This window comes from Pteropus alecto, unplaced genomic scaffold (assembly GCF_000325575.1).
Source record: "Pteropus alecto unplaced genomic scaffold, ASM32557v1 scaffold251, whole genome shotgun sequence".
NCBI lineage: Eukaryota > Metazoa > Chordata > Mammalia > Chiroptera > Pteropodidae > Pteropus > Pteropus alecto.
The window spans coordinates 3,733,067-3,743,996 of NW_006431048.1; the positions used below are offsets into that span (position 1 = coordinate 3,733,067).

Sequence of the window (10,930 nt, forward strand, 5' to 3'; positions counted from 1 at the left end):
GCACTATATATATGCTGAGAACTTTACATATATTAATTCATTAATTTTCACAATGATTCTGATGGGTAGGTATTATCATTGCTATTTTATGGCCAAGGAAACTGAAGCTCAGAGCAGATAAATAACTTGTTTTAGGACACACATGGTGAAAAATAGAGTTTGGATTCAAAAACAGGTCTGTTGGACTCCAAAGCCAGTGCTCTTTATGCTGTTTACTATTGATGATATGTCATCTCTAGCAGACTCCAAACCTACTGTATTCAGTAGATTTCAGAACTAGATCTTATTTTCAAACACACAGGTATCATTTCTCTGTCTGCAGGAAAGCACGTTTCCATCATTGTGGTTGACCTTTTTGTAGTAGTCAAACTGAGCTGTTTTGACCCCTGCTACACTCAACAGTCAATTGCCTCTAGTCCTGGCTCCTCCTCATCCTCTAGGATGCATGATCCTGAAGGTGTGAATACTGTCCTTGGGCTGGGGTACAGTTTCTAGCTTGCCCACTGCTCAATGTTTGATAATCCTAGTCTAATTTTTTCAAGTCTGGGATTGTGTTCTCATTCTCATAAGCAGGCTTGGAGAGAAGCCAGGAGACTTCATGGTACAGGAGACAGAACACTGTACCTGAATATGCTTTGTTCTTGCTATGTGACTTACCAGTCCTATGGCTTTAAGGAGTCTCTTAGCTGGCTGAGCCTCAGTTCTTTCAACAGCTAAAAGGGAATAGTAATAAACTCCTTTATTTTCTTTTTAGGGTGAGCATGAGACTCAGATGATATTAATATCTAGGAAACTTTGTAAACTATAGGCATTGTACAAATGTAAGTCTGGTGAATGAAAGAGAATGATCGTATCCCCTGGAAAAGCTTTCCTCTGGAAGGGCCAGAAGCCAGTGCATACATCAGGTTAGGAAAACATGAGCTCCTTCTGGCCAGCCAGGCTGTTTCACTAGAGCAGGTTTGGTCTCTGTGGCCCCCTCTTTTTCCTGAATAGCATGGCTGTATTTCTTGGCTTGGATTGTTGAGATAATTGCTCCCAATCTTCCCTTTCCAATGTGCGGGAGGCTGTTAGACCTGAACAATAGCCACTGGCTAAAAGCCTTTCCAAAGATTCTGATTGGGTAGACCATGTTCTGCTCAATACAATTTGCTTGCTGGTTAAATAAATATTAGGGTTGTTAATCTTCATTAGAGAGTGTTAGCCAAGAAAAATTGCATTTTTTAAAAAAACCCATATATTAACATGGGAAAGAAAATAAAAGTAAAACCAAGCAATATTTAACAATTTGAATGTCCTGAAAGCTTCCAATGAAGACTAAAAAGCCTCTAATATGTGTTTGTTCAATAAATAAGACTGTGGCTTCTAATTCGTTTTGAAAGTGGAGCATACCTTAAATAAAAAAGCAAGCTTTCTAATCTGAACAATTAGAAGCTGTGAATTTTTGCTGTCATTTAACAGATTTGGATTTGCAAGGCAGTTTTCATGGATTTTTTTTCCTCACCTAGACTTTAGGCCTTAAATTTATTTTGTGTTCATATTTTCTTATAAGTAAGCTTTTTGCTGAAGTATCACATACATACAGAAAATACACAAATTCTAAGTGTACAGCTCAATGAATTTTTACCCGGTGAACCAGCATACAGATCAAGAAACAGACATTACCAGCATCCAGACCTCTTGTCCCTGTGTCCTCTTCCATTAACTAGTCTCTCCTCTCAAGGTAATCTTTAGGGTGACTTCCAGCAGCATAAAATTAGTTTGCCTATTTTGAAATTTTATATAAATGGAATCTTAACATACACACTATATTGTATCTGTCTTCTTGTTCAACATTATATGTAATTGATTAATCCATGCTGTGTTAGTGATTGTCACTTTCATTGTTATGTAATATGCTATTGTATATACGGTTGACCATTGAACACTTAGGGGGTGCCCACCTTCCCTGCAGTTGAAAATCCACATATAACTTTTGACTCCGTCGAAACTTATCTACAAATAGCCCACTGGTGACCAGAAGCTTTACCAATAACATAAAGAGTCGATTAACATATTTCGTATATTATATATATATTATATACTGTATTATTACAATAAAGTGAGCTAGAGAAAAGAAAATGTTATTAAGAAAATCATGTTATTAAATGTTATTAAAAAAATCCACATATAAGTGGACTTGTGCAGTTCAAACCTATGTTGTTTAAGGGTCAATTGTATATACCACAATGTATCTATTTTACTGTATAAGGAGTATGAGTTGTTTCCAGTTTGGACTGCTATGAATAAAACTTTGTACTATGAATAAAGCTTTGAACACTTTTATATAGGTCTATTGATGAATATATGTACCCAGTTTTGTGGAGTATATACCTAAGAGTGTGATTACTAAGCTATAGAATGTGAGTATGTTTAGCTTTAGTAAATACTGCCAAATAGTTTTCCAAAATTGTTGTAACAATTTACATCTCCACCAGCATGTAGGAGACTTCTAGTTGCTTCACACTTTTGTCAATACTTGCTATCATTTGTCTTTTCCATTTTCGCTTCTGTGGTAGGTATGTGGCAGTGCCACTTTTTGGGTTTTGTTTGTTTTTGTAGTTTCCTAATGATGAATGAAGTCGAGAACATTTTCATATGTTTATTGGCCATTTGGATACCCTCTTTTTAAAGTGGATCCTCAGTCGTTTGCCTGGTCTTTGCTATTGAATTAGCTGGAGTTCTTATTGAATTGCAGGAGTTCTTTATATATTCTGATGAGTCTTTTGTTGAATATATGCATTGTGAATATCTTCCTCCAGTCTGTGGCTCAGCGCTTCATGCTCTTTTTGTTGTATTTTGATGTTATTAATTTTAATGTAGTCCAATCTATCAAGTTTTTTCTTTTCCATTTAGCGCTTTTTGTGTGCAGTAGAAATCTTTGTCTACCTTAAACCTTTTTACTGAAAGTTTTCCTGTTTTACTTTTCACATTTAGATTGGTGATCTATTTAGAAATGCTTCTTGTGTGTGGTGAGGGAAAGATTCTTTTTTTTCCTTCCTGTTTTGCCATCCAGTTGACTTAGAATCATTTGTTGAAAAGACCATTCTTTCCCCACAGCACTATAGTGTCGCCTTTGTCATAAATCAAGTGACCATATACGTGTGGGTCTGTTTTCAAGTATTAAAATTCGGAGGTGTTCACCAAGTAATTTGAGTTCAGTGGTATTGAATAAGTGCCCACCTTGACTCTTGGCATGAATGACTAAGAGAAGCCAGGGCAAGGTCAGAGATCCAGAAGAGTTTCCAGGTGTAAAACCCGTTGACTCACAGACTGTATTTAAAAATGCTTCTCCAAATAAAATAACTTTAATGCAATCATGAATTGGTTAACTGTCCTCTCTATTGGAAGATAGCTATATCATAAGAAATGGAATTTAAAGGAATGCAATACCTAGTTTCAAATACAATTTCTCACAAGATTCAACTGAAAATGATTGTTCCTTTATCTGATGCCAGTTCTCCTCACAATAAGGGAATACTTTCTCTGAAAACAAGCTCAGCAGGTGCCTATCTTTGGGTTCATTACATCTGCCTGATCTGCATGCTCAAGAATTAGACACCCAGAGCTTTTAATTGCTTGCTTATTTTAATTACTGTGTAGAGGTCCTTTTGTTTGTGTCCATCTACTTGTGTCCAACCTGAAATCTTTCATATTCCTAAGGCAGATGGGTCTGGAATGCTGCTAATGGGTGGGTGCTTCCTCTGGTGGATGGGCACCTTCTTTCCTAGGGCCCCACCCAATTTAAACTATAGCAATAGATCCCCACCCATCCAGGTAATACAGCTCCTTTCCATCAGTAATGCTTAGGCTGGTCAGTAAAGAGGAACCCTACCTTCTAGGGAACATAGTTCTGGTCCAAGCACCTTTAAGCTTGGAGAGTTATTTCTCATCTCAGATCCCTTCTTCTGGGGCTATTCTAGAAGTTAGAGCTGCCATGAATGGGAGACATTATTCAACAAACAATGAAGCAATGGCTTCTTTATGTTTCCATTTGGTCAACAAATATAGTTGAGTACCTGCTATATACTAGTGCTCAAAATCTATTCCTAGCCCTTTAGGGGCTTAGTTTGCTTTTGACTGTGTAAAATGACTGTCTCTACTTAAGCTCGGGGTCTGACAAAAACCCTACTGATGTTTAATGACTAGATCTCAACTCTTGCCCTTATGTTTGCTGCCATGGCTAGACCTAGCTGAGTGTTGGATGACGAATCTCACCTGCCTGTCCCTATATTGTACATCCCTTTGTACCTCCATCGTAACTTGAGCTAATCTGTGATCTGTTAACCAGATGACTCCAAATTGGATGGCAGGTTTTGCATAGTATCATCCAAACTTGGTACCTACTGTAGCACTGGTTGTCCTAGCCATGATCTTAAGTGTCTTAAGATGCTGCTCTGCTACCCCAGGGTCTGCCATTGAGCTGGAGACAGAGTGCTGCCCTTTTCAAGAGAGAATTAATCTTTTTTGCATAGCGCTATCCACATGTTGGGATCTTGGGTTACCCCAGTACTTAATGGCAAAAGGTATATAACAGTGATATAGGGTTCGGACAGTGGTATAATGTCCCCCAAATTGTCATGTCTTATTTCAATCAGTGAAGAATCTTAGTCACAAGTCTTTGCTGCCCCAGATGTATAACTTTGATCTCATCCACCCATTTTCTCTGTGTGTGCACAGAATGGCTAGAGATTTTATTTTAGGCTTTTAAAATTATGTTCTTTTAAAAAGGGAATTTAAAAAAGACACTTCTGTTTTGTTTATTTAAAATTTTTAAATTAATCTTTGCAAATTTAAAAACCATTGTATGTAATAGAATAACAGACTTTCAGAACCCAGAGATATTAGATATCATTAGTCCAATCTTCTCATGACTAAATAATATGGTGAGATTTCTCTCCCTGGAGATATTTTTAAATGTCTTTTACAATCACAGGAAGTCAGAGCTGGAAGAAAACTGAGAACTATGTGAGGCCAGCAGTCTCATTCTGCAGATGAGGAACCTTGAGCCTTGAGGAGGCAAGTGACTGGGTCACACAGATAGTGGTTCGATAAGATCTTGGGTGCCCAGGTCCCTCAATCCGGGAGTCTTTTCTTGGGTAGACAAATCCGCTTCTCATTTCCAATTTTGCTTCATAATTATTAACCAAACACAGCCTGGAATCTTTTAGTATCCATGAATGTGCTTGTCATACAACATTAATCCATGCCAGGATTTAAGGTAACGTAGAAATAGCTGAAATGTACCTTGGGCAAGTGCCATGAATCCAGTGGGAGTGGGCTGGGATAAGTAGCTATGTTAATAAAACCTTTCCACATCAAAAGTGTGAGTCAGATTCAATACATGAACACCACCAAGAAGTTACACACCGAAGGAGTTTAATTTTAGTTCAAACAGATCCTCAGTTTCATCTCTCTTCAGAAACAAAGGGGGGTACAGTTGATATGTATTTCAGCTTAGACTGATTGCTAAAAATGGGGAAACAATCTGGAGGAGGGTCATTTTCCTTGTGGACTGCTCTGCTGGGCACCATCTATTTCTAGCCAAGCTTGGACTTCTAGTCCAATAGAGATGGAAGTGGAAGAGTGTGCATTCTCTCCCCTCTGCCTCAGCCGCAGTCAGGAAATTCCACACCAGCCCTTTTCCCTGTGGGTGTCCCTGCCGCAGGCTTTTTCCTGAGGCCTGTTGCTCCAGGCTCATCTACAGCCAGGCAAGGGTGGCTATGGATATGGGGCTAGCGGGAGCTTTCTGTGATAGTGTACAAAGCTTTTTTTTAAGGAGAAGGGAAACCAGAGGAGTCAGCCGTCCTCCTGCTTCTTGGAGCTCCCTTTCTTCTCATATTTCTCCATGAAGGCCTAAGTCAAGAAAAGGGACTCAAAGATGTGCCTTGTGGACCTCAGAAATGATTCTTTCTACCACACTCTAGGCTTGCTACTGCCTCCTCCATGTCACCTCCACCCTCCCTCTGATCCTTAAGGTCCCAGCAGGGGAGTTTGTGGGTGAATGAAGAGGATAGAAATGGTGCTGTGTTTCACCCCTGGACTTTGTGTCTGGTGACGTGAGGGACCCTGATGGAGCCTTATGGGAGAGACAGTCTACTCTTCCTGAGAAGCTCCCAGTCTAATGAGGAGATGATAATCACCTGCCTAATGGCCTCCAGTACAAAGCAGTGCCTGAGTTGGAGGTCACTGTGTTACCTCCTGGATGCCAGTGCCCCTCCTAGGAAAGTACAGTAATGGGAAGAAGAGGATCCGAGCTACGACAGTGATTCTGTCCTCTCTGGACAGGCTGTTGTCCATAAGAGCCATTCATGTGTTGATTTGCAAAGCACTCTTGAGCTTCTCTTTGGGGATTTTTGTCCAAACGGTATCTCCATTCCTGGAATTCACTGAAAGCTCTCACTGACATGTCCTCTGCAGCTCATCACATTAATGAGAAGGGAGGGCTGGAGGCCCAGCCCTGTCGGGATGGCTGTATTGATTGCAGTGTCTGGCGGAAGGTTACAGCAGTGGATGGGGGGATTCACCGATAGTTGAGGAATAAAGTTCTGGCCCTGGAGTCTGTCTTTTTAACTGGGCTCCCAGCCAGTGTTTCCTCGCCAACTCCCTGCTCACCCTAGTCCATCATGCACACCCAACTAGATCTGGCTTCCCTGAACACCACTTAGTCGAATTTCCCAATTGCTTAGAAACCCTTAATGGGTCCTTTTGGCCTGGACTCGAGGCCTTACAGGATCAGGTTCACATCCACAAACATTTACCTTTATAACCTGTCACTGATCAAGCCTACCCTTTGCAGCAAAGCCCATTATCTACTCAAATGAGATCTGTTCATAGTCCCCTGAAGATTCTAGGCTTATTTGAACTTCCATGCTTTTTACTAGGTTGTCCCTGTGTTGTCTTCTCCACCACCTGCTCAAATCCAGTCCTTCCATCAGTACCTGGCTCTTTCACCTTCTCTGCTCATCTAGCTATGCAATAGCCTGCTTCTCTATCATGTACCAAATCTCCAGAGGGCAGGAACTCCTATAACCTCCAGTGCAAGGCTGAATGTGAGATGATCACACACTGCTTCTTGGGAGAATAGGGAGAGAGGGATATGTGAAATCATGAACCCTCTCTGGACAACTTCATATTTTTCTTTCTTGACCAAGTGTTCATGCCTTCATTTTAAAGCGAAGTCTAGAGATATTTAATGGGGTAGGAGGCCTGGAGGCAGATGCCTCAGAAAGGTTTCCCACAAGGCAGTGGTCAAGAGCAGGATTGAAATGGAGCAGGTGCTAGAGGCAAAAATAAAAACAGACAAAGAAAACAAGAAATTGGATATAACGCACCTTGGAGATGGGAGTCGAGTGTATGGGTTGAATAAGTGTTCCCTGAAAGTTCATGTCTACCTGAAACCTCAGGATGTGACTTTGTTTGGAAACAGTGCCTTTGTAGATGTGATTAGTTAAGGTAAGATGAGGTCATACTGGATTAGGATGAGTCTGAAATCCAATAAGAAGAGCAGAGGACACAGAGAAGACAGCCATGTGAAGATAGAAGCAGAGATGAGTGATGTAGCTATAAGTCCAAGAATGCCAAGGACTGCTGGGAGCTACCTGAAGCTGAGGCAAGGCAAGGAGGCATTATTCCTTAGAGCTTTTAGGTGATGACACCTTGATTTTGGACTTTGAGCCTGAACTATGAGAGAATAAATCTTTATTGTTTTAAGCTGTCCAGTTTGTGGTAATTTGTTGTGGCAGCCTAGGAAGTGAATACAGTGTGGTTCAATGTGTATTTAGGGCGTGTGTGTGTGTGTGTGTGTGTGTGTGTGTGTGTGTGTATTATATACATGTGATATATATATTTCTGATCTATCTGTACATATAGATCTATCTATATATAACCCTAACCCTAACCCTAACCCTACATAGACAGATCAGAAATTCAGAGGATCTAATGCTTGGATGACAGTATGTCCCTGTGTTTTCAGTACTGTGAAGAACAGTACTGAAAATAATTAGAACACAATTAGAACCACAGTTAGCTGTGGTAAGAAGTCTGCACTTGTCATTCATAATGCAGTTTTGCCAAGAACTACCTAGGGACAAACTGACTCTTGGAAGCTCCTAGACATCTAGATGGAAGTGGCTGATCCACGAATCACATAGGGCATTTTGAGCATGATGGGAAGTCATGGGTAGAACCATACTACATGGTGCAGGAAGGAGAAATCACACCAGGCAGGATCTTTTGGTTGCTCCCATTTTTATGCAGAGGAAATCTTGTTAAAGTGATCAGAAATAGAGGAAGTGTGTGCTTGGGAAGAGGGCAGAGAGAAGGGTGATAGGGTGTGTGTTATGGTGATCCTGTGAAAAAGTGGGTGGGGCGTGGGTTTGCTTTGATACAAATGAAGAAGGAGAGACGAGACAGTGCTGAACTACCCAAGTTGGTTTCTGCTGTGAGTGCTGTATAAGAGAACTGCCTTCTTTTTATGGGCCACCAGGCAGCTCTGGCCAATAGTCCTCAAAACAGTGAGAATCCCACAAAGCAAAGGGTGGGACAAGAGACAGCTCTGCCCTTGGAGGAAGTTCTTCCTCCTCCTCAGGGTTAGAGGCGGTGAGGTACAAAGGGTTGCACGCCGGAAACCTCGTGCAGTTGTACCTGTCTCTTCTATTTGAGCAAGTCTGTCCCCCTTTTTCCCTTTTACAGGAGGCATATGAGGTTGATGTGATCTCTTCTATTTGAGCAAGTCTGTCTCCCTCTCTGAGCCTTGGCCTTTTCCCTTTTACAGGAGGCATATGAGGTTGATGTGAGCATTGATGAATACTTTGTGAACCTTAAAATGCTATATTCTATTGTATTTTAGAGTCTTCCCCAGGACTGAGCAGGAAGATGGGTGTAGTTCTTGTCCTTTGGGGATCTGAGGTAGCTCGTAGACTGTGTGAAAAGTGATGCAAGTCTCAGCTTGGGATGATGAAAAAGTTCTGGGGATGGATGGTTGTGATGGCTGCACAACAATGTGGATACACTAATGCAGAAGTGTACACTTAAAGACGGTTAAAATGCTAAATGTTATGTTGTATGTATTTTACCGCAATAAAAAAATCACAAGCACCTCCCCTTAACAAAGTAATGCAAATTCTGAACAAAGCCGATATTCAAGTAAATTTGACACTCTGGGTTTTACACAGCGATTCTTGCACTTTTTTTTTGATGAATGCTCATATTTGCAATCACTGTGAGGAATTACCTCTATTTACTAGGACTCAATTAACACAATATATTATTGTTATTACTTTTGGATGGCTGTAGAAATTCCTTTGGGAGGGAGTAAATTAGATTACAATAATTGGAGTTGAAATTAACTGTAAACTATACTTAATTAACATATAATCTGAGATCACCCCGCGGGCTCTACCTCTGCCCCAAGGTTATGCTCTCTCCTCAACACTACTCTTTCTTCTTTTTTCTGTCCCTTTGGTTCCTAACTTACTTTTTATCCCAGGAGGTCAGGATAGAAACAGATTTGCATTTATAGCACAGAAACACGTGAGTCTCATGTGGCCTCATGCAATTCACGAAAAATATCTTGTGTGATCATGGATCCTGGTGCTCTGGCCAGACTTTGCTTCCGAAAGAGAATTGTTTGCACACCTCCCAGAACATTTCATTCTCCAGGCCTGTGGGCATCTACACCAAAGCTGGACAGCGTCACCTCCCAATTTTCTCTTCTCTCTAGCTCCAAACTGCTTCTGAAGTTCAGAACCATAAGCATAAATACTGTCTGACAGCCTCTCCATTTCTGAGGAGTCCCCACAGGCTGAAGGCCCAGAAAATAACTCCAAAAGGAGCTGGAAGATGGACATCTTCTGGATTGAAATATTGTTTGATTTTAGCACAAAATAAAATATTTAAGATTTTGTGTTCAAATATCAGAGCCTGGATTGTGCCTCTTCTAAATCATGAAAATAATGCAGAACGCCGTTTAATGTAGAACCGATGTGGTGCCAGGTGACTTTGAGTCATGTACAGAGCCAGGCGTAGCTCTCAGATGTAATGGCTACCTGCGTTCCTGCTTTGAGGGCAGATAGCCAGTTACTAAGAAGTGGGTTGCGGGTAGGAAAAATCAGTACCTTCCTTGTGGGCTTCTTCTTGTTGAATTTTGCTCCACAGATTAGAGGCTAAGTTCCAGTCCTTCTAACTAGGCCTTAAAAGTCTGGGTGGAATGCACGCTCGCTGGAACCTGTGAACATTATAAAACAAGGCGCTCACTGCCTTCTGTGGGCTGGAGAGGCAAGAGGAAGAGCCAGTGTGAAGGTGTAGGAGTTGGAAGGAAGTTGGAAACCGGCTCCTTGTGGCCCTTCACTTGAGATTCACAAAGAAAAAAAAGATGTCTCCTTCCTGAAAGGTAAGAGTGTAAATTTATCTAAACTCTGAATATTATACTCTATTTTGGCATCAGTGGCATAGTTCCATAACATATGAAAATTCTATTTGAATTATTGTGAATCTGTGCTCTGAGGCAAAGTCAAACACCCAGTCTTACTCCTCAGGTGGGGCCATCAGAGCTGGAGTACTGCTTAGTGTCCTCTGAAGGTAGTATTATCAGAGTTATATATGATGGAGAAGAATCTCTAGAAACTAGACGGGCACTAACTATACTCTTGTCCTTTTTCTCCTTAGCAAAATGGAAGCTCCTTTCTGCCCATGAAGCCCTTCCTCACTGAAGCTTATTCCAAAGGAGAAGCATGAGTTCTAAATACCATCAAAAGAAATAAGCGTGTCTAAAGGAGACGAGGACAGCTGAGTGCATATGCACGTGTGAAACGCATCTGCTGCACTAAACAATTCGGCATGAGTGAGAAAAGGTGCATGATGGAGATAGCACCAGTCTCTCCTTCTAGCATTC

General features: G+C 41.1%; 1 long non-coding RNA gene across 2 annotated transcripts in view; it reads left to right on the forward strand.

Annotated features, from left to right (window-relative positions):
• The window catches only part of LOC112485856, a 120,387-nt gene extending 109,463 nt beyond the window's left edge, over window positions 1–10,924 (forward strand). Inside the window, exons 2-3 of one of the 2 annotated variants that reach the window (XR_003048583.1) lie at window positions 10,195–10,429; window positions 10,705–10,924. This is a non-coding gene — a long non-coding RNA (uncharacterized LOC112485856). The remainder of the gene's footprint in view (window positions 1–10,194; window positions 10,430–10,704) is intronic. The other variant, XR_003048585.1, reaches the window with a different exon arrangement.
• The last annotated feature ends 6 nt before the right edge of the window (window positions 10,925–10,930 follow it).